This window comes from Nipponia nippon, unplaced genomic scaffold (genome assembly GCF_047370975.1).
Source record: "Nipponia nippon isolate SJK-2023a ecotype South Korea unplaced genomic scaffold, ASM4737097v1 scaffold_34, whole genome shotgun sequence".
Classification (NCBI taxonomy): Eukaryota; Metazoa; Chordata; class Aves; order Pelecaniformes; family Threskiornithidae; genus Nipponia; species Nipponia nippon.
Genome location: NW_028262352.1, coordinates 730,960 through 757,112, shown reverse-complemented (window position 1 = coordinate 757,112; position 26,153 = coordinate 730,960). Strand labels below are relative to the sequence as shown.

The following is a 26,153-nucleotide window of genomic DNA, read 5'->3' as shown; positions in this document are numbered from 1 at the left end:
AAGAGGCCAGGCAGGGTAGATAACCGTTTGATCTTCTCTGTGTTCACAGTGGCTACGCCCTCTCCTGATGTAGTCTATGCCAAGGATACAAGGGGCCTCTGGGTCGGTCACAATGGGGTGCTTTTGCCACTTGTCCCCTGTTAAGCTCACCTCAGCCTCCAATATAGACAACTGTTGGCATCCCCCTGTCACTCCAGAGATCCAGATGGGTTCTGTGCCCCTATACCCTGATGGCACCAGCATGCACTGTGCACCAGTGTCCACTAGAGCCTTATACTTCTGTGGGTCTGATGTGCCAGGCCATCGAATCCACACAGTCCAATATACCCGGTCATCCCTTTCCTCCTCCTGGCCAAAGGCAGGGACCCTCTATTCCTGTTCAGAGTATTCACTGTCTGACCCTTGTAGTGCCAGACCAGAAGTCCCCTCACCAGGATCAAGGGAGGTGATCTCAGTCCTTCTATATCTGGGAGATCGCTGATTGCCGCCTTGTGTCTCTACAGCAACTAAGCTGACAGCCTTCTTGGGTGGCCCCTTCTTAACAGCTGTCTTCCCTCTCAGTTTGCGTACACGGAGTTCCAGCTTAAAGGTGGGCTCACCATCCCACTCTCTCATGTCATGAGGAGTGACAGAGATTTTCTTCAAAGTTTTGGAGCCAGGAAGATGCTCTCTCCACAGTTGGTGTAGCCATATCCGGGCAATACATCGCTGCCAAGCTGTTAGAATATGACACTGGGGCACTTTTTGAATCACCTTCCTCCACATGGCCCATGTGCACAGGATGTCCTCTGGGTCTTTGGAGACCTCATCATTGTCTAGATCACTGTAGATGACTTCCAGTACTGCTAATTCTCTCAGGTACTGGATGCCTTCATCTGCGGTAGTCCACTTTCCTGGGGATTTCACAAGATCTTCCTTGAATGGATATTTTGCCCTCACACTTGAGAGGAGCTGTCTCCAGAGACTGCAAATTGCTGCCTCTTTTCCAGTTCCTCTCTCAGTTCCCCAGTTTGTTGGGCTTCCTTACCTTCCAATTGCTGACCATCAGCCCCGTTATCCCAGCATTGGAGCAGCCAGGTAGCAATCTGCTCACCTGGCTGGCGGATGGAATCTTCCCGCATGTCTCGAAGTTCTGATGAGGTCAGGGACTGGGCAGTTTCAGCTTCCTGTCTGAATTCTCTCACTCCTTCCTCCAATTTCTTTGCTGAAGGACTGGCTTCTTGATCAAACCCTTCCTCTTCTTCCTCCTCCCTTACTAATCAATGATATGGACCCGTTGTTCCCCTTGTCCACTGTTTCTTTTTCACTACTGGGGCAATTACTGTAGTTGTTGTTGTTTGGGTCCCTATCTCAACCATGGTGTCCTCAGATGCAGTTTGGGTCCCTATCTGTACTATCATGTCCTCAGATGTAGTTTGCACCCCTGTCTCAGTCAAGGTCTTCTCAGAGGTGGTTTGGGTCCCTACCTTAACTACAGTCATCTGATAATACTGAACTGTGGCTCAGTAGGCACAGGCCAAGCCCCAGTACAGTGCTAGAAGCTGCTGGTCTTCATTGGAGTAGGAAAGGCATCCTTCTATCAATCAGGTGGCATGTCAATTTACCAGGGTTACTTGCCTGTTCAGGTATAAAGTCCCAGGCTATGGGAGGTGATAACCACCCTAGGCACCTGTCCAAATCCTTCCACACACCCTGCCACCCAGGGACTGACCGCCTCAGGGCACATTTCAGTATCACCTCACCTTATCTTCTCTTACACTAGGACGACACCAGATTCTAGCAAACCCCGCAATATGCCAGCAGTGTTAATTAGTAGTATTAAACAGCTCACATAAGGGTGAGCAAGGACCTCAGGAGCCTGCATAATAAAACCACCCACATCAATTCTGGGTAGGAAGAGGGAGATGTATTCCCTCATCCTCTATACAAGATAGCTCCCCCAGCACAGTAAGGCCATCAATGCCAGGGTAAAGCACAGAGCCATTGTTTGTACTAACATGTTCCCAAGCTCAGCAAAATAAAGAGATAAGCAGTGCAGCCAACAAACTCCGTGACCTGCACAGGAGATTGCCACTTAATAACTACTTTAGCTATAGCACACTTAATACAAAACTGCCATTGTCTCATGCCCCACACTGGGTGCCAAAAAGGACTGTGGTGGGTTGACCTTGGCTGGATGGGGGGGGGGAAATAAGATGGAAAAAAAAAACCTCATGGGTCAAGATAAAGGCAGTTTAATAAAAGCAAAAGCAAAGGCCATGCGTGGAAGCAAAGGAAAACAAAAGATTTATTCTCTATTTCCCATCAGCATGTGATGTCCAGCCACTTCCAGGAAAGCAGGGTTTCAGTACGTTTAGCGGTTGTTCCGGAAAACAAACGTTGTAAATAACAAATGCCCCCTTTCCTCCTTCTTTCTCTTAGCTTTTATTGCTGAGCAGACCTCGTATGGTATGGAATATCCTTTTGGTCAGTTTGGGTCAGCTGTCCTGGCTATGTCCCCTCCCAAGATCATAGAATCATAGAATCATAGAATGTCCTGAGTTGGAAGGGACCCACAAGGATCATCAAGTCCAACTCCTGTCCCTGCATAGGAAAACCCCAAAAACCACACCATATGTCTGAGGGCATTGTCCAAATGCTTCTTGAATATTGTCAGGCTTGGTGCCATGACTACCTCCCGGGGGAGCCTGTTCCAGTGCTCCACCACCCTCTGGGTGAAGAACCTTTCCCTAATGTCCAACCTAAACCTCCCCTGGCATATCTTCCTGCCGTCCCCTCAGGTCCTATCATTGGTCATCAGGGAGAAGAGATCAGCACCTGCCCCTCCTCCTTCCCTTGTGAGGAAGCTGTAGACCTCGATGAGGTCTCCCCTCAGTCTCCTCTTCTCCAGGCTGAACAGACCAAGTGACTTCAGCCGCTCCTCATACGGCTTCCCTCTCAACCCTTCACCATCTTTGTGGCTCTCCTCTGGACACTCTCTAGTAGTTTCGTATCCTTTTTGTACTGTGGTGCCTGAAACTGCACACAGTCCTCAAGATGAGGCCGCACCAGTGCAGAGTAGAGCGGGACAATCACCTCCCTCGACTGGCTAGCAATGCAGTGCTTGATGCACCCCAGGACACGGTTGGCCCTCCTGGCTGCCAGGGCACACTGTTGGCTCATGTTCAACTTGCCGTCAACCAGAACCCCCAGATCCCTCTCCGCGGGGCTGCTCTCAGATCTTGCCCACCCCCCAGCCTACTGGCCTTTGGGGGTGAGGGGGGGGAATGTTGGAGAGGCAGCCTTGATGCTGTGGGAGCACTGCTCAGCAGTAACCAAAACACTGATGTGTTATCAACACCTGTCTAGCTACCAATACAAAGCACAGCACTATGAGGGCTGCTATGGGGAAAATTAACTCCATCTCAACCAGACCAAATACAATGATGTATATCCTCCCTGGATTGAAAATAATGAAAATAGCGAAATGAACAAAATATAGTGAAAAATAAGCATCTCTACATACTTGCTAAGACATTATTGTTAATTCAATGTTCCTGCACACTTTTTTTACACCATGAGCTGTGCCTATGGATTTTCAAGTTCTAAGTTCAGCTGGAAATCCTTCAGTTCTGGTAGTTCTTCTCTTTTCTCTCTAAGCAATGTCAATAGTGTTATTTATCTTTCAAGTTTCACTCTAGACATATTGAAAGATTCAGACAGTTTGGTGGAACACCATGCCTGGAGACTTTAGGAAATACACAAAGCTGTAAAACCAGCCAAGTCTGTCCTGAAGAACCGGAACCAGACTGTGGTATTGACTTTCAATGCAATTCTGGTAGGTTTTGTTTTCATGATATAGTGAGTTATGCAATAACTCAGCAAACCATGTTTTGCTTAGTTCAGTGAAGAAGCTCAATCAGTTTCCATTGAAGACAAAATGCATGCACAAAAAGAGAGATATGCTTCAGTGCTTTTCTAGTTGGGGATGATTTCCTGAAGCAGTGCAGGGTTTAAAGCCTAAAGCCCTAGCATTGCTAGGGTTTAAAGAGAGTCCCCAGTGTGTAGATAGGTGGGTTGCAAAGGCACAAGGCCAAAACCACAGCATGAACAATGATTGAGAAGGGGTACATTCCTCTCATCTCCCATAATAATTTGCATCTAGTTTAAATTCCTCTCCTGTATTTTCTACTCCATGGTTAAAAGCTGACCATGCTATGAATGTCCTTTCTTCTAGCATACCTGCTCCATCTGCTACAGAATCACTATGTTTTATGAAAAATCACTGGGAAAAACTAGGACTGAAGGAGCTTTAACAAAATGGATAGGGAGGTTTACTGACCAGAGCGGTATGATACATGCTAGCTGAAGACCAGAATGCCTCTAGATCCAAAGAAAGATGTAAATTTGTAAAGCAATAAATGCATGGCATATGAATTAATGTTCAAGATTCATCATAAAGCAAATAAAATAGGATAAGTTAATGGTAATAAAGCTAGTCAAAACAGAAAAGGAAAGATGCTAGGTGAATTTTGAGTCCCCAGCCATTGTCAGTATTGTCTTTATCTCAAATACTGTGAAGTCCAAGCAGAGAAAGAAAAATCACAAAGTATGTGTTTAACAACTAGTTCACAGCCATTGTGTGGCACTTACAGGTGAGGTAGTTGATATCAACAAGTGTTGTTTTATTATGCTAGGGCTAAATTTACCCCGAATCTTTAAATCCGGTAGAAAAAAGTCAGTCTTCGTAAAACCTGTGATACCCAGCCTCAGGAGAATTACTATTTCACTGTTGCTTTAGAACACAAATCACTATAGTTCATTATAACAGTGTCCAAATAATATAGTCCAAATAGTAACAATTTAAACTCTTTGTTGATATTGAATTAATATTTTCTTGTATTCTATTAATACAAATTTAAAAAAACATCTAATATTCAAATATGAATATAGAAACAATCACAGGAAATAACTACTTTCTGCAAATGACAGTTCTCCTGTCACTTACTTTTCTTAGCCATCCCAGTAAACTAATAAGCAAATTTAGTAGTATGATTTTGTTTTCATTTGAAGGAGGCAGGGTGTAGGACTCTAAATCCTCATGACAATAATAGAAATATACAAAGAGGAAGACCTCAATAAAGAGTAGCTGGGGGTGTCATTTAAAGTGCATCTTGGAAAAAAATGGATTAATTCAATGTTTTATTACTTGATTAGGTCGATGTATAAAGCGACAACTTGTGTGTAATATAGATAATGACTGTGGAGACTTTTCTGATGAAGATAACTGTGAATCCAACCAACAATCACCATGCCCTAACCATGATATTGATGTGTCTGAAGTTGGCAGGACTGCAGGGCAAGGATATGTAATGAAGGAAAAAGTAGTATTGGGCCTTGTGAAGAGCCTGAGTGTCTCCAAAGCCAGCTGAAAACACTGGGGCACACTGACATTCCCAAAAGTGGAATCTGAATTGTGTTCACATTTGTATTTAGAAATGCTACATAGCTTTTGGAAGACCACCAAACTACTGTTTTATTTTGTATACTTGGGGAGGAAAACACATTTATCTAGACATGAATACTAAGTAAATAAATCATGTTAATACACAGAATCATATATAGATGTTACATGAATATGCTTAAAATACTTATTATTTAAATGTAAAGTTTATAGATATGTTTCAAGTGATATTTCATAAAGACTCAGTCATTCCCAATTACTTTACTAACATTCATATCTAAAAGGGAGAAAACGTATCTGTCTTGATTATTTATACAACAGGCTGCCTTACTGCAACAACATTCTGCCTGCAGTTTTTTTCCAGTATTGCATTCTCCACTTCCCAGATCTTCATTGTTTACAGGAGTTTTTCTCATTAATCTAAGTCGAAAATTAATCTTTCTATTCTCAGACCCTTATGGATTTCTTTCTTTTCAAACAAAAAGAAAGTATGACATTTTGTGTATCGACAAATCGAGTTAGAAGGCAGCTATCCAAACTGGAACAGGTGAAAATAAAAGTATACTACAGCACCACCTTGTGTTTAAATGAAAAGGCTGCATCCTGCTTTTCATTCTGATATAGTATTACTGTACAAGAGCAAAATACTGTCTTTGTTCCATGAGGAAGACAGACAGATACTTAGGCATATTTAGAAGTACCTTCTTTATCTTTTCTATTATAATACATTACTAAAATCTTCCATGAGAAAATGTTGTATAGGTGTGCAGTAGTGACGCTGATGACTTTGATGAATTGATAACCACTTTCTACGCTCAGCTAGGTATATGGACATGTATCAGACATAAATATTGGAAATACTAAAAAGATTCAAATCTATGAAACAGATCTAGAAAGGCAAAAAACACAATACAGAATCCCCCAAGGAGTAGTTATTTTTTGAAGTATCTCTTGTACATTGGTATATAGATGCATAGAGCTATACAGACAATGTGCCCTCTTCTCTGGATTTGTAACGGTTCATATTTCCTCTCCTCTTCTCCCAGGGAGTGACCTGGTGTAGTAATAGAATTCCCTGGAGCAGAGACAAAGCTAGGAGTATCTGTATATTCCTTCTACAGATTTGATGGATCTTTTACACACTCGATACCAAAGCTCCAAACAGCATACAAACTGTTATGAAAAAAACAGGATAAAAGTAGCTGTTGAGATGTCCCTTTTAAACCTATAAGGAATGCTTCCTTACAAATGCATTGTTCAAGAAGAAATGGCTTTTACTTCCTTTCATTCCTAAGGTTCTCACTGTGTTTGATATTTAATATCTATCTTTTATTTGCTGATTATTTCTCATACATGGCCCTTAAAGTGCTTTACAAAAGATGTATCATTATCTCCATTACACAGATGAGAGCACAAGAGATGAGGCAAGCTGCTGCAGGTGAAGCAAAATTCAGTTCCACAGCAATAGTCTCCATCTCTTACAGAATCTGACTTTTCCAGTCATAATACCATTCTCTACAGGCTATGGGTGCTGACACCTTCTTTTCTGAAGTGTAACCTCTCTTGTATTTCTCTTGTAGAATCAATGTTTTAGGGATGCAGCCAATGGCCAGCCCACGTGAGAATGACTTTTTCAATAGTCTTTGTGAAAGGGTGCATGATGGAAACGCACAGACATACTACCACAAGCCATGGAATGTGGGTGTTCTCACTTACAATGTAAAAGTCTAAGTCCTTCTGTGCAAACTAGAATGTGTTTAACTGAATACTGAATCCTGACATCCTCTTGGAAGACTTGGCATATCTCTTGAGTCAGGCAGAAGCAGCTTTTTAGCATCAATCTTTTGATAACATCTAGAGGGAAACAGGTTATGTTATCATTTACTTTAGCAGTTAAGTTCAGTTGCTCCAGATACATTCCCACATGTTCTTTGCCTCATCTGTGCACAGTAAATGAAAGTGTCTTTCTGGAATGTTTACAATATAAGCAGACGAGATGAACAGGAGATGTACAGAAAGGGAGAAGAGACTGACCCCCACCTCACTACAACCTCTTTTCAGGTAGTTGTAGAGAGCAATAAGGTCTCCCCTCAGCCTCCTCTTCTCCAGGCTAAAGACTTGTTCTCTAGACCCTTCACCAGCTTCATTGCTCTCCTTTGGACGCGCTCCAGCACCTCAATGTCCTTCTTGTAGTGAGGGGCCCAAAAATGAATACAGTATTCGAGGTGCAGCCTCACCAGTGCCGAGTACAAGGGGACGATCACTTCCCTACTCCTGCTGGCCACACTACTTCTGATGCAAGCCAGGATGCTGTTGGCCTTCTTGGCCACCTGGGCACACAGCTGGCTCATGTTCAGGCAGCTGTCAACCAATACCCCCAGGTCCTTTTCCGCCAGGCAGCTTTCCAGCCACTCCTCCCCAAGCCTGTAGCGTTGTCTGGGGTTGTTGTGACCCAAGTGCAGGACCCAGCACTTAGCCTTGTTGAACCTCATACAATTGGCCTCAGCCCATCAGTCCAGCCATTATGATACTCTGGTCCTGCTTGGGTTTCCTAGTCAGTGATGACTTTCTCTGTCCCACTGAAAAGAAAAATCTAATAGACCTTTTGAGATTCAGACTATGACTTCCAGTGAAGTTTAAATACCAAAAATATTGATCGTTCTTAGAAACATCACTCAGATGCATTTCAGAAATCAAAGCAAGTATTTTGCTTACCAAATGCTTTGCCTATCATCACTGTAACTAGCAACTTCATAGAACAATGACAATATAAACCAGATCCTGCCCAAAATGAGCAAATCTGACCCAGAGATCATTGCTCATATTTGATTTTAATACATAACCATTTTCAGTTACTAAAACTCTATGTTCTGCTAAAATATACAAAAATAAACAACACAATAAGTATTCTGAATTAGCTATTGTCTGCTCTAAGAAAAGAAAGAAAAATCATAATTCTGATTAATTTTAGATGTTGGGACCTATTAGCAAATCTTGTCTGTATTCTAGGAAGGAGCTGGAGACTACTATTCCTTACATGTAAAGGAACTGTTGACACACATAAATTACTTCAACAGTGTTACATGCTGAGATTTAACACTCACTGAAACATTGTCACTGCAGGTTTTTTTGTTTACTTTTGAACCACTGAGCTGATTCAGATGAGGTGGTTTGGGGAGGGCGTGGTATTTCCATTTGTTTTCTTTTATTAGAGCTATAAGAAAGTTTAAAACATACAACTTTAAACTGCTACATAGATTTTTCTGTTACTGCCTGTTTTGTTTTCTCATACAACCTTTTCATTATCTTTTCTAAGACAAAAGCAGACAAAACCTTCACATCTGAGTTCTACCATGATCGTGTAAAAATGTTATGAGAGGTTTACAAAGAAAAACAAAAATACTTTAATGCTGACATGTCTCTGAAATACACACCTACTGAAGGAAGTAACAAAAATGGTTCAGAAGGAAATTTCAAGTATCACTATAGCAAGAATACAAGTTTAAGTTCTATCCTGAAAAGCTTCACAGAAAGGGTAAGATTAATCAAGCTAAAGTGTTTAATGTAACTATTTTACAAACAGTAAAATTTACACAGTATTAGAATAACACAATATTAATTTATGTATTCTAGTTCCCTGCTGCTTTTCTGGTATTTTATTCACAAAAATGAAACATTGGCAATACTAGGGTTAAGATTTCAGATGTGGCCAAAGGGTAACCAAATGTAGCTTAATCTTCCCGCTGTTTACCCTTGACTAGCGACCACCCTCATCTTCAACAGGGGCTTGACATTAGAAAAGGTCAGAGATCTCTGATCTCATCTTGATTAAAGAGCAGCTCTGATCTAGTGCAGTGTGGGCAAATTAGATCAAGTCCTGGGATAAAAAATTGCCACTGAGTAGGCCTAAACTAGGTAAACTGGACATGCAAAATAGACATGTAGACTAATAACTGAAGGTCAGATCTCAGCCATTCAGGTATGTCTGTAGTAATAAACTAGCCTGGGCTAAGAGGCATAGGCATTAGCACTGGCACATGATAATCTGTAGTTTTACTAGCACACTGCCAAGATTTTGGTCTGTGCCAGTTCTCATAAGCAATGCCCATTCTGTGGTCACCTGCAGCATGTTTGAAGGGAATGTTCCCAGTAGGCAGTCTGGAGAAAGCAAGTCTGTTTTGGGGTTGCACATGAGCCATACCACTCTACCTGCCCTTTGAGACAGAGACATTTTATTTACTAGTACAGAAGTAGCCTTAGCATCTAGTGAGGTCAAAGAGAGAGAGATCACAAAAAGTGATACTAAACACTATGGCCTAATCTAGCAGCTGGGAACTAGTGGCATTAACTGACCGGGTCATACATCCTTTCCCACCATATACACCAAAGTCCATGATCGCATCATCCCATCATGTACAAGGTGCATCAACTCCATAGTGCTTAAATACACCACATGAAAGGAAGAATAGATTTGCCTCAACTAATTCAGTCGTTCAAGTTTCTTGTCAGCCTTGTTGTCTAGGACCCCTTCAGAGCTCAGATCAAATGGATATAAGGAAAAACTAAAATAACTTTTATAACTGATTAATTAAAATAATGCTGAAGAGAAAGATCTGCACTATAAAGAGAAACTGACATACAGCACTGTCTTTCTATTGGTATGAGTTTTCTTGGGATGGAAATGGACCATTTAAATCTAAAAGCATTCATCTCCACAGACTCAAAAGATCAGGTTCTGTAGCTCAGAGTATATTACAGGCTGCTTGTAGTCTAATAGGAGTTTTGGCCTCAAATTCTTGCTCAGAGGTCAGTTCAGAAAATGATTCGTGATCTGTCACTGGCAGAGGTCTAGCACTGTAAATTCATGTTGCTGCAGGTTAGTGGAATGGCAGTCCTTGGTCAAGAACCCTCCAGGGTTCACCTGCAAGTTAAAGCCAGGAGCAGCCCAGGGACATCAGGAGAGTAAGGGATTTTGTACATGCTGGATGGCAGGAATATTTGCACCTACAAAAATTTCCTTACAGAGCTTTAGATGCCTGAAGATTTCTGCCAGTCCTAAGCAGCATCTGAGTCAGCAATTTAAGATCCCTTAAATGGTGCCAGCTAATGTGATGGTCAGTTGCTAAATCCCTTTTAGGTACCTCCTATTAGGCACTACTGTTAAGGGAGTCGCATAAGTACTGCAGATAATAACAGGGTTTGGAAGGCATGTGTTTGCTTAAAGCCTTAAGTGCAACTATTTCACAAGATGGTATGTGTTATGGGCAGCAGCTAGGTCCTAGTTTAGATTATGATATAAAACCATCCACAGTGTAATTTATGAAAATATCAGTCACTAAACCTAGAGTTAGAATGTATGTATAGGTCACGTGCCTCAAAGGGTTTTTTTTTCCTGATTAATTTTCATTTTATGATGTTATTTTGGATTTTTTGTTTTTAATTGGAGCTGTGCCCTTCCTTCTGACAGTCTGAAAATAACAGAGAAGTGATCCAAAAAAAGAGATAACTTAATTCTGCTCTGACTATAAACAAAGATAAAACTCCAGCTGACCTCAGTGGGCAGCTTCTATTATCTGGCAAGCCATATGGAATTACTTTTCTATGTTATGAAAGTCAGAAAGGTGCTTTCGGTAGATATTGTACTTAAAGAGAAGACCTTGTCAAATAGATCACAAAGGGCTTGCTGAAATTAGCAAGGGGGGAGTTCTGCAAAACTGGAAGATCTGAAATGATCTAAATCTCTTGCTGTTTCCTCAGTTTAAACTGGAAAACTTAATTTCAATTAAACAAGTCTGTCCCTGTTCCAAAACGCTAGATCACATACCATGTTTAAAAGTGCTACGGTTTCTTTATAACAGAACAGATTTTCCTGCTGTGCTGCATACCAGAATGGCGCTTTCATCTGCTTTCTTCTCCCTGCATTCAGAACCAAACCTTTCTGCATTTAAACAGAAACGTTCAGCTGGGAAGATTCCAAATCCAGAGTCGTGATGTCCATCTCACAGATAATTTCCTTGATGATCTAAACTTTCTGCCTCCTGAATATGAGGAGGAGGAATAAGGGGAATATGTCAAATTCCTAGAAGATTATAGAACTCATTATGTGGTCTCTGGAACTGTGGGAGGAAAATATGAACTTGTGTATGTGCTGGATGATTACACTATGTCTCGAATAGGTATGCATTATGCTGGCCTAGCTATGGCATGCAGTTTATCACCAAGTCTCCAGGCATGCAAAGAGATGGATGAGGATAGACTCGTGTATATGGAACACTACTGAGAACAGCACACTTCACTGTGTGCTGCTTGTGGCACACCAGTGACATTACAGAATTACATGAGTTCAACAGAGATGAGAGTCAGTCTTTGTAACTTCTAGCATTATTTGAAGCCTGTATTTTAAGAAGTCTGTAATTGAGAAAAAAAAATCTTAAACCTCTTCAAAATATTAGCAATACTAATTGGTGTGTGTATTGGGTTTGCGTGGCAAGGTTTTGGTAGCAGGGGGGCTACAGGGGCAGCTTCTGTGAGAAGCTGCTAGAAGCTTCCTCTATGTCCGATAAAGCCAATACCAGCCAGCTCCAAGTCAGACCCACTGCTGGCCAAGGCTGAGCCAATCAGCAATGGTGGTAGCGCCTCTGGGATAACATGTTTAAGAAGGGGAAAAAGTTGCTGCATGACAGAAATTGCACCCGGAGAGAGGAGTGAGAATATGTGAGAGAAACAACTCTGCAGACATCAAGGTCAGTGAAGAAGGAGGGGGAGGAGGTGCTCCAGGCACCAGAGCAGAGATTCCCCTGCAGCCCATGGTGAAGACCATGGTGAGGCAGGCTAATCCCATGCAGCCCATGGAGGTTAACGGTGGAGCAGGTATCCACCTGCAGCCCGTGGAGGACCCCATGCCAGAGCAGGTGGATGTGCCCGAAGGAGGCTGTGACTCTGTAGGAAGCCCACAATGGAGCAGGCTCCTGGCAGGACCTGTGGACCCATGGAGAGAGGAGCCCACGCTGGAGCAGGTTTGCTGGCAGGACTTGTGACCCCGTGGGAGACCCACACTGGAGCAGTCTGTTCCTGAAGGACTGCACCCTGTGGAAGGGACCCATGCTGGAGCAGATTGTGAAGAACTGCAGCCCATGGGAAGGACTCACGTTGGAGAAGTTCATGGAGGACTGTCTCCTGTGGGAGGGACCCTATGCTGGAGCAGGGGAGGAGTGTGAGGAGTCCTCCCCCTGAGGAGGAAGGAGTGACAGAAACATGTGATGAATTGACCGCAACCCCCATTCCCCTGCGCCGCATGGGGGAAGGAGGTAGAGAAAATCAAGAGTAAAGTTGAGCCCGGGAAGAAGGGAGGGGTGGGGGGAAAGTGTTTTAAGATTTAGTTTTTAATTCTCATTATCTTACTCTTATTTGATTTGTAATAAATTAAATTAATTTTCCCCAATGTCATGGTTTAACCCCAGTCGGCAACTAAATGTCATAACAGTCCTTCAGGGCAGGAGAGATGGTGTGTGGTGTTGGACTGTTGCATGCTGAAGCCAGTTCTGGTTCCATCACTGCAGCACTTTGCTCGGTTTCATCAAAGTTCATTCTTCATTAATCTGGGTGATTCTTACTGTAATACCATTGATATGGCATATAGCCACCATAGAAGTGATGACATACAATATTATATCACAATTAACATCATACAATTCAGTTCATTGGCTATTTTTGCCCAAAATCAAATCCCCTTGAGGTACACATCGGACTTCCCCATCCTCCCGCATCACCCACCAAGTGCACACAGGTCCTTGAGCAAAAGCAATCCCACAAATGGGTTTGCCTTTGCCTGAGGCAGGAGTAACCCAGACTGTCTTCCCCAGCATATTTTTTATGTGCACTACAGGGACTTTATCCCCCTCTACAGTATGTAAAAGTTTTGACTGGGCAGGGCCAGCTCAACTGGCAGATCCCCTAGTGTTGACTAACCAGGTGGCCTTTGCTAAATGTGTATCCCAGTGTTTGAATGTCCCACCACCCATTGCTCTCAGTGTAGTCTTTAACAGTCCATTGTATCATTCGATTTTCCCGGAGGCTGGTGCATGATAGGGGATGTGATATACCCACTCAATGCCATGCTCTTTGGCCCAGGTGTCTATGAGGTTGTTTCAGAAATGAGTCTGACTCAATTCTTTCCGGGGTGCCATGTCGCCATAGGACTTGCTTTTCAAGGCCCAGGATAGTGTTCCTGTTACTTTTTATTGCAATATCCCAATAAAAAATGTATCAACACAGGCATTTGTAAAAGAGAAGCACAAACAATCCAGCTTCTGTTGTCATTACTCAAGGCCCCATTTGAAATAGTTCTTCTTCCGGGTCACTTGATAGAGAAGGCTTACGATCAGACTGTAATTTGGAATATGCATTCTCCAAAAACCCACAACACCCAAGAAAGCTTGTGTTTCCTTTTTACTGGTTGGTGGAGACACGGCTGTTATGTTGTTGATTACATCCATTGGGACCTGACGACGTCCATCTTGCCATTTTTTTCCTAAAAACTGGATCTCCTGTGCAGGTCCCTTGACCTTACTTTGTTTTATGGCAAAGCCGGCCTCCAGAAGGATTTGAACTATTTTCTTCCCTTTCTCAAAAACTTCTGCTGCTGTGTTGCCCCACATGATGATGTCATCAATGTATTGCAGGTGTTCCGGAGCCCCACCCTGTTCCAATGCAGTCTGGATCAGTCCATGGCAAATGGTAGGGCTGTGCTTCCACCCCTGGGGCAGTCGATTCCAGGTGTACTGGAGGCCCCTCCAAGTGAAAGCAAACTGTGGCCTGCACTCTGCTGCCAAAGGGATTGAGAGGAACACATTAGCGATGTCAATGGTGGCATACCACTTGGCTGCCTTTGACTCCAATTCAAATTGAAGTTCTAACATGTCTGGCATGGCAGCACACAATGGCGGCGTGACTTCATTCAGGCCCCGATAGTCTACTGTTAGTCTCCACTCTCCATTAGACTTTCGCACTGGCCATATGGGACTGTTAAAAGGTGAGCGAGTCTTGCTGATCACTCCTTGGCTCTCCAGTCAATGAATCAGCTTATGGATGGGAATCAGGGAGTCTCTGTTGGTGCGATATTGCTGCCGGTGCACCGTTGCGGTAGTAATTGGCACCTGTTGTTCTTTGACCCTCAGCAACCCCACAACAGAAGGGTCCTTTGAGAGACCGGGAAGGGTAGACAGCTGTTTAATTTCCTCCATCTCCAAGGCAGCTATACCAAAAGCCCACCGGTACCCTTTTGGGTCCTTGAAACACCCTCTCCTGAGGTAGTCTATGCTAAGGATGCACGGGGCCTCTGGGCCAGTCACAATGGGGTGCTTCTGCCACTCATTCTTGGTTAGGCTCACTTCAGCCTCCAATACAGTCAGCTGTTGGGATCCCCCTGTCACTCCAGAAATCCAGATGGGTTCTGCCCCTTCATAGCTTGATGGCATGAGGGTACACTGTGCACCGGTGTCCACTAGAGCCTTATACTCCTGTGGGTCTGATGTGCCAGGCCATCGAATCCACACAGTTCAGTACACCCAATTGTCCCTTTCCTCCACCTGGCTGGAGGCAGGGCCCCTCTAGTCCTGGTCATAGCATTCATTACTCACTTCTTGTAAATGCGAATCAAAAACCCCTTTATTGAGATCAGGAGTAAGATCAGACCTTCTACTCTGTCTGGGGAACTGCTCACTGGAAACTGGAGCAGCAATTTTCCTGGAAGAACCACCTTTTGTAATTGTTTTTCCTTGCAACTCACGTACCTGTGCTTCTAGGGTCGCGGTAGGTTTTCCATCCCACTTCCTCATATCTTTTCCATGGTCATACAGGTAAAACCATAGGGTGCTCGATGGTGTGTACCCTCTATATCTTCTCTCTTGAGCAGAGAGATGCTTACTCCTGATGGCTGAGATACTGGTCCGTACAGGTGGAGAGTAGGTCATATCTTCTTTGAGGTCCTGGAATTCCCAGGACAGTTTCTCCACAGCTGAGATGAGGGAGGAAGAGAGACTTTCTTCGTATTCCTGGAGTTGGCCAGCCACTTCATCCACCACTGTTCCCTCTTCATCTTTCCAGGTCAGTATTGCCAACGAGTTGGCATACGATGCTGATGCACTCTGTACAAACTTCCACCACATGGGTCGTGTGCACTGGACTTCACCTGGATCTTTGGATAACTGCTCATTGTCCAAGTCACTATAACTCACCTCCAGCATGGCTAATTCCCTCAGGTACTGGATACCTCTCTCCATGGTGGTCCACTTGCCTGGGTGACTTATAACATCTTCCTTGAAGGGATACCTTTCCTTCACACCTGACAGGAGTCGCCTCCAGCGGCTGAGGACTTGTGCCCCTTTTCCAATCACTTTGTCAATGCCCCCTTCCCTAGAAAGGGATCCCAGCTGCTTGGCTTCCCTACCCTCTAATTCCAGGCTACTGGCCCCATTATCCCAGCATCCGAGCAGCCAGGTGACAATGTGCTCACCTGGACAATGGCTGAAATCTTTTCATATATCTTGCAGCTCACTCAGGGACAGGGATCAGGTGGTTTCCATCTCATTTATGAGTTCTTCCTCTTCCTCCTCCTGTTCTCGTGATGGCTCTGCTTTTTCATCATCCCTTTCTAAATGAGTTGACTTTCACTTCCAGGATTTCTTCTTGTGTGTGACTGATACCAGCACGGGTTGGTTCTCTGATTCAGCTGCAGTGCCTGTTGCCGGGATTTGAGTAACTACAATGTCTGTCACTGGGGGTTGAGTAGCCACAGTGCTTGTTGCGGGGGTTGGAGTAGCTGCAGTATTCTTAAATAGTTGTTTAACCCTAAGCAAGACCTGACATGCATTCAGGAGACATAGCAATAGGAACATGCTGGTTTGAACATCCCAAGGATATTCAAAATTCTCAAGAGCTATTGTAATTAGCCTGGAGGAGAAGGGGAAGATGGAGGAAGGTGTCTCCACCGTAAGCTGGCTCTCCGAGGAGAAAAAGTAAAAAATGTAATTATTAATAATTTCCAGTAGATGGCTCCTGAAGTACAGAGGTGACGGCAATGATGAGTACAAATACGAGATTGATCTGCTGACCAATAATTTTATCATACCATAAGCCAGTGTTACACAGCACAGCAAAGCGACAACCTTAATCCATCTCCCAGAGGTGATAAACAGCACATAAATACTGATAAACAGTATATGTGGCAAGTAAGGTGTTACATAACACAACTCTGAGAGCAAGCACAACTCTGAGAACAAGTAAATCAACATTGCGACCAGCGATTACTAAACTAATATAATGAATGCTTATAACAAATTTGTTTTAACATGCTCTGGTCAGATCTGTCATTATCTCAACCCTTCGAGCCCCACATTGGGTGCCAAAAAGGACTGTCGTGGTTTAACCCCAGCCGGCAACTAAGCACCACACAGCTGCTCGCTCACCCTCACCTTCCATAGTGGGATGGGGGAGAGAATCGGAAAAAAAAAGTAAAACCCATGGGTTGAGATAAAGACAGTTTAATAGGACAGCAGAGGAAGAGGAAATAATAATAGTAATAATAACGATAAAAGAATATACAAAACAAGTGATGCACAATGCAATTGCTCACCACCCGCTGACCAATGCCCAGCCCATCCCCGAGCAGCGATCGCTGGCCCCTGGCCAACTCCCCCCAGTTTATATACTGAGCATGACATCTCCATCCCTGGAGGTATTTAAAGAACGGATAGATACGGTGCTTGAAGACGTGGTATAGATGGACTTAGCAGTGATAGGTTAACGGTTGGACTCGATGATCTTAAGGTTCTTTTCCAACCTTGACGATTCTATGATTCTATATGGTATGGAATAGCCCTTTGGCCAGTCTGGGTCAGCTGTCCTGGCTGTGCCTCCTCCCAGCTTCTTGTGCACCTGGCAGAGCATGGGAAGCTAAAAAGTCCTTGACTAGTGTAAGCACTACTTAGCAACAACTAAAACATCAGTGTGTTATCAACATTATTCTCATACTAAATCCCAAACACAGCACTATACCAGCTACTAGGAAGAAAATTTACTCTATCCCGGCCGAAACCAGGACACCCAAGTCAAGTCTGTTTTGCCCATGACGGTAATTGGTGAATGATCTCTAACTGTCCTTATCTTGACCCAGGAGCCTTTCGTTATATTTTCTCTCCCCTGTCCAGCTGAGGAGGGGAGTGATAGAGCGGCTTTGGTGGGCACCTGGCATCCAGCCAGGGTCAACCCACCACAGTGTGATATAGAATCATAGAATCATAGGATCGTCAAGGTTGGAAAAGACCCTTAAGATCATCGAGTCCAACCATCAACCTAGCACTGCCAAGTCCATCTACACTATGTCTTCAAGCACTGTATCTATCCGTTCTTTAAATACCTCCAGGGACGGAGACTCAACCACTTCCCTGGGCAGCCTGTTCCAATGCTTGACCACCCTTTCGGTGAAGAAGTTTTTCCTAATGTCTAACCTAAATCTCCCCTGGCGCAGCTTGAGGCCGTTTCCTCTCGTCCTATCACTCGTTACTAGGGAGAAGAGGCCGACTCACACCTCACAACAACCTCCTTTCAGGTAGCTGTAGAGAGCAATAAGGTCTCCCCTCAGCCTCCTCTTCTCCAGGCTAAACAACCCCAGTTCCCTCAGCCACTCCTCATAAGACATGTGCTCTAGACCCTTCACCAGCTTCGTTGCCCTCCTCCGGACACACTCCAGCACCTCGATGTCCTTCTTGTAGTGAGGGGCCCAAAAGTGAACACAGTACTCGAGGTGCGGCCTCACCAGGGCCGAGTACAGGGGCACTATCACCTCCCTGGTCCTGCTGGCCACACTATTGATACAGGCCAGGATGCCATTGGCCCTCTTGGCCACCTGAGTACACTGCTGGCTCATGTTCAGGCAGCTGTCAACCAACACCCCCAGGTCCTTTTCTGCCAGGCAGCTCTCCAGCCACTCCTCCCCCAGCCTGTAGCATTGCATGGGGTTGTTGTGACCCAAGTGCAGGACCCAGCACTTAGCCTTGTTGAATCTCATGCAGTTGGCCCCGGCCCAACGATCCAGCCTGTCCAGGTCCCTCTGTAGGCCTTCCTGCCCTCCAGCAGATCGACACTTCCACCCAACTTGGTGTCATCTGCAAACTTACTGAGGGTGCACTCAATCCCCTCATCCAGATCATCAATGAAGATATTGAACAGAATCAGCCCCAACACTGAGCCCTGGGGAACACCACTCGTGACCGGCTGCCAACTGGATTTGACTCCATTCACCACCACTCTCTGGGCTCGGCCGTCCAGCCAGTTTTTAACCCAGTGCAGAGTGCACTTATCCAAGCCGTGAGCAGCCAGCTTCTCCAGGAGAATGCTGTGGGAGACAGTGTCAAAGGCCTTACTAAAGTCCAAGCAGACAACATCCACAGCCTTCCCCTCATCCACTAAGTGGGTCACCTTGTCATAGAAGGAGACCAGGTTAGTGAAACAGGACCTCCCTTTCATAAACCCATGCTGGCTGGGCCTGATCCCTCGGTTGTCCCGCACTTGCTGCATAATGGCACTCAAGATGACCTGGTCCATGACCTTCCCTGGCACCGAGGTCAGGCTGACAGGCCTGTAGTTCCCGGGATCCTCCTTCCGACCCTTCTTGTAGAGGGGCATCACGTTTGCTAGCTTCCAGTCATCTGGGACTTCCCCAGTTGACCAGGACTGCTGATCAATAATGGAGAGTGGCCTGGCCAGCTCCTCTGCCAGCTCCCTCAGTATCCTCGGGTGGATCCCATCTGGCCCCATGGACTTGTGCGCATCCAGGTGGAGGAGCAGATATGATTCACAAGAGATCACAATGCCTAGAAAATCTGCCTAAACCTTAAATCCAATTTGCTAGTTGGTACCTTCTTGTGGTACAATCACTCTAAGAGTATGATGGTGGCATAAAATAAGAAATAAATTGAAGAACTTCCTAGAAATCATATGGTGCACTTAAGTGTGTTGAAACTGTTTTTATAGACTTTAACATTCACACTGAAATTTTCCTTGCCCTGGTTAAGATAGGAAAGTAGTAACTTAATCCTCCCTCATGTGCAGTTCAGATACATGTGGTTTTGTAATGGATTAAAGTGATCATTCTGGAATAAAGTTAGAAAAGCCAATTTTCATTCTGATTTTGGAGGTCAGAAAATAAGTACCTGCTCCATGCAGCACCAACAACAATATTACTATCAGATATTCAGAATATGCAAAGGGACATGGGGCAAAGATGTCACTTATGTATCCCATTATTATTCTGTTCAGCACCTGGAGATTGTGGTGCTGTACCAATCTTAAGCAAAATTCTTTCTGAACACAAAGGTAAAGCTCTAGATGATATGTTTGAGTTTAATAAATAGAAAGGAGGTGTTGGAGGTAGTAGAGGACAGATGAGGATTGAAACTTATGGAATAGAGTACTTGTAAGAGATTAGTAGCATTAATAAACTTTATGGGGAAAAGGAGTGGAGAAACAGTGCATTTGAGGTTGGGAGACAGAGACTGGGAGGATTGAATAATTTAGCACACAGAAAGATAAGCAGCTGAGAAACAAAATTCTCATAGAATAGTTGGAAAGAGTAGTCCCTTGAGGGACATCTACTTTCAGCTAGATGAAGGAAAATATTTTTGGAGGGTTTTGGTATTTTCCTAATTATGGTAGATCTCACCTGTCTCTGTGCAGGCACTTCAAATGCGGTCATCCTCACATTCATTTCATGGAAGAGGAGAAATGGGAAGAAGAAAGCCATAAACATTTCCAATAGCCCTGAAATTTATCCTCCAAGAATAATAACATCACATGGTCAGTCTGTCCCTCTAAGCACCTATTTCTACTTCCAGGTATCACTGTAGAAGATGCGAAAAGATGCCTCGGCTGTCACTTAGATGCAAATACTGCATATAAAGACTTAAATGCCAATGTTAATATTAATGGTGGTAAATGTGAAAAGATTAATGTGAAGGACAATTGTAAATATATCCTTATTTTACATTATATCTTTTCCTTAAGGAAAGATTATATCAATTTCTTCCCCTTTTATAATCAATATAATTATTGCTGTTAGGGAAAGGACAAATCCAGTAGCCCAGTAGAGGTGAGGCTGACGTACTTCCAAGCTCCCAGGTCAAGCCAGGCTGAGCATGTGTTCCCAGTAGCCACACACACAAACACATTTATATAACACATATATACATAATACACATGGCTAGCCACACAAATCAATATAGACAGAAACACAGCACTCAGGCAAACATAAACAGCACCAATGTCTTCATCCTGTTCTCCTCTCTGATCAGGTTGAAAGTCTGTTAGTGGGGAAATGTCACAGAATCACAGAATATTTGAGGTTGGAAGGTCCTTTGGAGTCCATCTTGTCCAACTCCCCTGCTCAAGCAGGGTCATCTAGAGCAGATGTGCTCCCCAGGCAGCACAACCCTCAGGTATTTCAGCCCCTCCTCAATATAAATATATAGACTTGATCCTTAGTCTCCCCTGTTGCTGGCACCTGGATATACAACCCCCCAAGGCCTACAGCTCCACTCCCATTGCTGGTATAGACCCCCTGATGCACACCAACACATGCACCCACCATGGATGCCTCCAGTAACTGGTCTTAGGTGTTCAGTCTACCCAGCAATTGGCCCTTGGATCCTCTTGTCTCCAATTGCCTCACGCACATGCAAATAGGTCTTAGTCAACCCCAGGACCTCAGGGTCTCTCCAGTATTTGGCCTAGAACCACTGGTCACTCCAGTAGCCATCTCCTCTGGTTGTCTCACTCTAGACATGTACATATCCAGGCCAGACTTACAGCCACTTTGATACTTGGCTCCCAAGCCACTTACCCTATTCATCTGCTATTCTTGCTTGATATTTGCTAGTAATCACACTGACATATGTATCCTCACTCACTCCAGTTAATGGCACCACAAACACCAGATCTCTGTCACCCATTGTCCAACTCCAGTTGCTGGCACACAGATCTCCATAGACATACATGCATGCATGCAGAATAGAGTCCCCTCACCCAGGAAAATAGCTAGAAATGGAATTTAATGGGAAGCCAGGACAGACTGCAAAGATCAAGGACAGTACATGGCAGAGAAGCTGACTGATCAGCCACCTTTATACATGCAATCAGCCCCTTTTTTGCCTTTATCCCTCTATTTTCTCATGCTTGTTCCTCCCAAAGCCACATTGATCCCTCCCTTACCTCTTCAATGGTACTCCCCTAAATATACCCCAAGTATTTAAGTTTTGTACAATCCCAAACCGCCCTTCTTTGCATCCAGAGTACTCATCCTCAGCCCCATCCTGTGGAGGTAATGGCTCTGCTGGGACAGGCCTGGGAGGAGTCAAGGCAGGGGCTCCCTTTCTCTGATTAGGCTACTTGTGTTCCCCTGCCTGTCACTGTTCCTCTCTGCTCCTTTGTGCGTCTGGAGATGAGTATTTTATCACATGACCTAAAAATTGCAAAAGGCAAGGAGATTTACTACCGAGCACAGAAGAGGCAATTATTTTCAGTCTTGTAGTGCTCTGTTCTTGTGTTTTAGTTATGAAGCACAAGCTCCTACTATTCCTATTCCCACCCTTTTCTGGTTCAGCTCAGGTGATACAGTAGCATTACTCATATTATCTTTGTCTTATTATCAAATGGCTATGATCTCCATAATGTCTCTCCTTTTGCCCTACCCCTTCTTTTCCTTTCAGATATAGGGTTTTCTAATTTAATTGCAAAATAGATTTCCTCCCACATAAGAGGTATGAGCAAAGAAAGATTGAATTCCACCAAAACCAGTGAGTGAAGGGTTCTTCTCTCTACTGTCATTTTACAGAGATGGACTGTTGCACTAAAAGGACAACTGTTCTTCAAAATGTATGACCATTAAACTTTTTTCTTCATCCCTTCTTTCTTTCTGCAGCAGAGCTTAAGGATGATGTTGTCATTGATGATGTCATTTCCTTAGTTGATGGAGGGAAGATTGACTTTTCAGTTAAAATAAAAGAATGTTACTGCAAGGATCCAAAATGGTTGACATCAAGGATTACATACAGTGGGCTAAGTCTTTGGTTGATGCTCCTGTAGTGAAACAGCAACGGGTAAGTACAACCTCTTCAAAGGTGCGGCTCTTACAGTTTGAAAGTTTTTGTTCTAAGATGGAGGTGAGGCTCCAAGTTCATCATGAACTTTCAGGTATTTTCTTCATCTTGACAGTTTCTTCAGATGCTTACTCTAGTGATGTGTATATCAAAAGGATTCAGAACTATGGAAAAGTCTGTTATGCGTGGGCTTTTTTCTTCTACAGCCTTCTCTAATACATACACTTGTTCCAGTTAAGATGAGAAATGAATATTTAAAGAAGCAAAATTTGGAAAGAGCAATTGAAGACTACATTACCAAATACAGTGTGTGCAAATGTGAACCCTGCAAAAATGGAGGCACCCTTGTGCTGGTAGATGGAGCCTGTACATGTATGTGCTCAAGCTACTTTAAGGGAATTGCTTGTCAGATTCCCAAATCTACATTAACTAAAGGTTAGTAAATACTCCAGACACAGACTAAAACAAACATATTTGTTATTATGAACAATATCCTGATAAAAGGAGCCTTCATAAGGACAGAAGTAGTACTTCCTTATACCTACTGCTGGTAAATCTCATGGGTATATGGTATGGAAATTAGTGTAAGTTACTGGGTTCTTTCCATAAAGAGGGCACTCTAATTTAGTGTTCACTGTCCCACATACATCGTTGTGCCTTGGAATGACACCCCAAATTCATTTAAGTAAATAGGAACATTATTGAAGCATGGTGCAGTAATGGTAAACTGATTTCAGGCAAAAGCAATTTCACCATGCCATAAGCTATTTTGTCTTCCATTTCCTGCAAAAGCACTGTGTTTGCTAATATATGATCACATTTCATAATTATTGTGCTAGCTTAATATCAGATTGGTCCACAAAGGGGAAGAGGGAGATGAATGCAGTTCTGCAACTGATAATGTAAAACATTTATTGTGCAGTAAACTCATTCCCTGTGGCCAGGTTTTTAAAGCACAGGTGCACAAAATGGGCCTTAGAACTTGATATTCAGGCAGCTTCCTAGGGTGATAAAAATGTTGAAACTTCTGGGCCCTTAAGCAGTGCCACTGACAAGGGCATTTTCAAAAGCCAAATCTGTGCAGATGGGATGTATGCTGGAGGGTGCAATGATCTGCAGAGTCACCATAACTGAGAATGTAAAAATTGAATCATGGTCCACCTTGTCTACCCTCAAAAGTGCTGAATAAAAAGCTCTAATTAATCTTTCTGTCACTGCACAGAAGACAGAGAGATGCTGGACTAATCCTAGTATGGTGTCTTAATACCAGTTGTCACTGATGAAGGCTGGAGCTGTTGGAGTGCCTGGTCCACCTGCATTAATGGAGAAAGCACTCGAACTCGCCAGTGTGATAATGCTACACCAGAACCTGGTGGCAGACCATGGCAAGGAGAAAGCATTGAAAAACGGCCCTGTGGAGAAGCAAAATAGTTATGCTGCTCAAAAACAGATAAGCAGCCTTTCTTAAGTACTAATGTGATATTGCAGTTTAGAATAAATGGTCAGCCAATATTTGGGGCATTTCAGTGACACAGGTGAAGAAGTGATGGATAAGCCCACTTACATGTTTCATTTAAATCTGTGACTTGATATAGCTTTTAAAAACAGCCACCTTGTAGCTCTAATTTGTGAATGGTTAGATTTGTATTTTAATGTCTTGACGAGTAACATTATATCACAGAACTTCAAGAGTGAAATGGAGTTCTGGATAAGAACAGACTAAAAATCCAGCTCTTAAAATCCAGATTTCACCTCCAGTCAGACTCCATCAGAAAAATTGTGTCTTGTGGAGAGGGAAAGAGACACATTTTCCAGACACGAAATATAAAGACACTTTGGGAGTCTGAATTCTCTTACTTGATAAGTAGTATGCTTAAATCCAACAAAGCTATTCTTATAGCAGTTTTGAAACTTTTAGCTTGGAAAAAATAGTTTAAGAAAATGTTTAGCAACATGGGTTTTTTTTATTTTTAATATAATACTGCAAAGCAAAAAAATAAGCAGGATTTTGAGGATGGATGCTTAGGTCCATAAAATGTCAAGGTGGTCTCAACTTTCTTCACCTGCTGAAAACAAGAAACTTGTATGCCACCTGGATGCGACTAAGAGTTTTCAGGCCCAGGAGGAAGCATTTGGGTTTTATACTTAACATGTTACCATTCTCCTTCTCTTCTGCAAGGCCACAAGAAGAAAAGAGGTGGCAAGACAAGGAAAGGATCTTGCATGTTTCCCCACTGAAACATCCTGATGGTAAGTCTTGCAACATGACCTCTACCTGCACCAAAGATATGTATCAAAAGATTTCTTCTATGACAGCCCTCTCTCATCTTCAGTAGAGTTTAGTTACGTCTAATACCCTACTTGTGAAGCACCCTGAAGAAAGCATGGCCAGCAAGACATAATAGTGCTCGTGGGCCATCTAGCCCTACATCAGAGAATTACAAACTGCTTCCTACAGCACCGCATCTCCAGGCTATCAAAGCTACTTATTCCATAAGTTATTCCTCAGGTAGAAGAGAGAAAATTGAGAGAAGAATATGATACAGAGCTGGAAAATCAAGAGTAATATGAGGAACACAAGTATAAGTAGGGGACATGAAATAAAATGAGCAAGTGGCAGATTCAAAACAGAATGAAGACTGGTCCTTCACACAGTGGGCATATGAAAAGTAAATATGCATTTTGAAAACCTCAAGACAAACTAATGGAAGGTTCTCAAACATGTAGATAATCATGCTTGTTCAGGAAGTCTCTGAAGCATCAATTTTAGCAGGATAGAAGAGTATTATGAGGAAGTATTTCTATGTGTTTCCCTACTCCTGGACATTCTCCAGGTCTGTGCTATTGTCCTCTTGTTAAAAACAGGGTATCAAGCTAGCCTTTGCTTGATCTAGTGCAGTTGGTCTTATTTAAAAAAAAAAATCTCATGAGCAGCTTAATTTTATTCCTGCAATATATCATTGACATGTTTCTATTCAGCCATGATGGCAAATACCATGATGATTATTCATGATACATACATATTCAGATATATTTCCTCATGTATGGCATAGTAAAAGCCCTTTTAAAAAAAGTTATCCTAACTTTGGTTCCTAATATATCAGACATGTTGAGTACTCACTCTTCCAGCAGAAGTCAGATACTTAAGTCTTCTGAAAATCACAATATGTGTTTTGATTCATTCTTCATTAGAATTATTTTACATTACAGTCATATTTGAGAGACAGTGAAATCATGTTCTTGGTGAGCCATGAGAGTACTATTTCACTTAAATTTTGACCTATATATATATGTCCTAGCTACTGTCTTCTTTCACTTCTTCACTATTTTTTCTCTTTTTTAGAAAACAATAATGGATTCCAAACCAATTCTACAAATCACAGTTTCTGCTGGCCAGCTAGCTACCCAAGAGCAACAGAACACCATGATTTAAAAGCACCTGCAGCTTAAATGATTGCTAATCAAAACAAAGTAATATACCAATAAACATCTTAACAGAGATGAGCTGATGCAGTGGGTGTGGTCCATCTTTTATTTGTCTGCAGCTGTCATTAGAACAT

General features: G+C 43.1%; 1 pseudogene; it reads left to right on the top strand.

Annotated features, from left to right (window-relative positions):
* Positions 1 to 1,119: 1,119 nt before the first annotated feature.
* Positions 1,120 to 24,024, top strand: LOC104012609 (complement component C9-like; annotated as a pseudogene).
* Positions 24,025 to 26,153: the final 2,129 nt, after the last annotated feature.